The sequence below is a fragment of the Galeopterus variegatus genome, unplaced genomic scaffold, assembly GCF_000696425.1.
Source record: "Galeopterus variegatus unplaced genomic scaffold, G_variegatus-3.0.2 Scaffold163, whole genome shotgun sequence".
NCBI classification, from domain to species: domain Eukaryota; kingdom Metazoa; phylum Chordata; class Mammalia; order Dermoptera; family Cynocephalidae; genus Galeopterus; species Galeopterus variegatus.
This window is the reverse complement of record NW_007726274.1, coordinates 807,973-809,295: the sequence shown is the minus strand read 5'-3', so window position 1 is coordinate 809,295 and position 1,323 is coordinate 807,973. Positions and strand designations below refer to the sequence as shown.

Sequence of the window (1,323 nt, the reverse complement as noted above, 5' to 3'; positions counted from 1 at the left end):
AAAGTTAAATAACTTTAATATGGACTTAGATTCTTAGCTGCATTGTACTATAGACCCCAGGATCAATATAATTCAATCCAACAGATTTCCCTGAGTATTTTTTTGCAAAGCTTGGTGTTATCTACATAAGGGAAAAACTGAAGCACGGGACTGATTATTCCTTTGAATTCTAGGCTTTAAATGTTAAAGCCAATAAACACAATAAACCTAATTTATTTTCACTTGTTAATTTATTTCCTTCATGTGGCTCACAGCAGCTGTCCTGGCCTGATTTGGTACCTCTGCTCCCTTTACACCAAGACCTCTGCCAGACACAAGTGGAGACAGTTAAATTCGTTTTACCTCCATAATTTCTGTCTTGGGGAGGAAAGTTCTATACTCCATATTCCAGATGTAATTTTGAACTAAAATGTTGTGGGTTTTATATAACTGCAAAACAAACTATGAATTTGGTGAGGGAAAGAGGAGTTGATCACACACATACCAAAGCTTACGTATAATTTATATTTACCTCTCAACAATGGCAAATAAAGAAAATTCTTGCACAACTACCCTTATTTTTTTGAATTCACTAGAAAAGTTAAAACATCTTATAAGGCTAGTCCTCAAAAGCCTACATAGCTTTACTGCAGCAGAAATGCTAAGTCTTTGTTATCAAAATCAAACTGCACCATTGCAATATTAGTAAACAAGAGAGAAGAAATATTCAAGAAAAAAATACTCTATTTATTGTAAATGCTGGTGCCTACAGAAAATAGAGCTAAACTGAAGGAGGAAGGCAACTTCTGGGTACATTTCAGGACCACTGCACATCTAATTTCACTTTGAAATTCATGTTTTTCTTGATGTAATTTTCACTATTCATATGAATCAATCATAATTATGGTTGCTTTTTGATTTATAAGTGGAATAGGGAGAGAGAAAAAAGGTTTTTCTGAGGTAACTGTGAGCTGGAAGAAAAAGGGAAAAGATGAAAGTAGGTTAGGAAGACTTCTGAGGAAGAAAGGAAATGTTTGAGGTCCAGTTCAATCAGCTATATGTGAACAAAAGAAGGAAGGTGGAGGAGAGGGGACATGTCATGGGAATGATACCCTTCTACATGAGAGGGTCAGAGCTGGCGGGGAAGACGTTAGGTCAGTTCAGGTATTTCCTACACTGCCACTAGGCAATGTCATGTGCTCTGGGCAATGCACAGAATCAGTGTTTTCATTAATTAACTAATTTTTCAACAGTTGTGAACTAAGGGCCTAAAATGTGTTAGGCCCTAGGGGTGTACAGATGACAGGTACAGTATGAGACAGGTAATATAGAAAGAATAATAGA

At 36.3% G+C, this 1,323-nt stretch overlaps 1 protein-coding gene across 4 annotated transcripts in view; it reads right to left on the bottom strand.

The window, feature by feature from the left end:
- The window catches only part of PBX1 (pre-B-cell leukemia homeobox 1), a 320,819-nt gene that overhangs the window by 78,070 nt on the left and 241,426 nt on the right, over window positions 1-1,323 (bottom strand). The gene's annotated exons all lie outside the window — the stretch shown is intronic.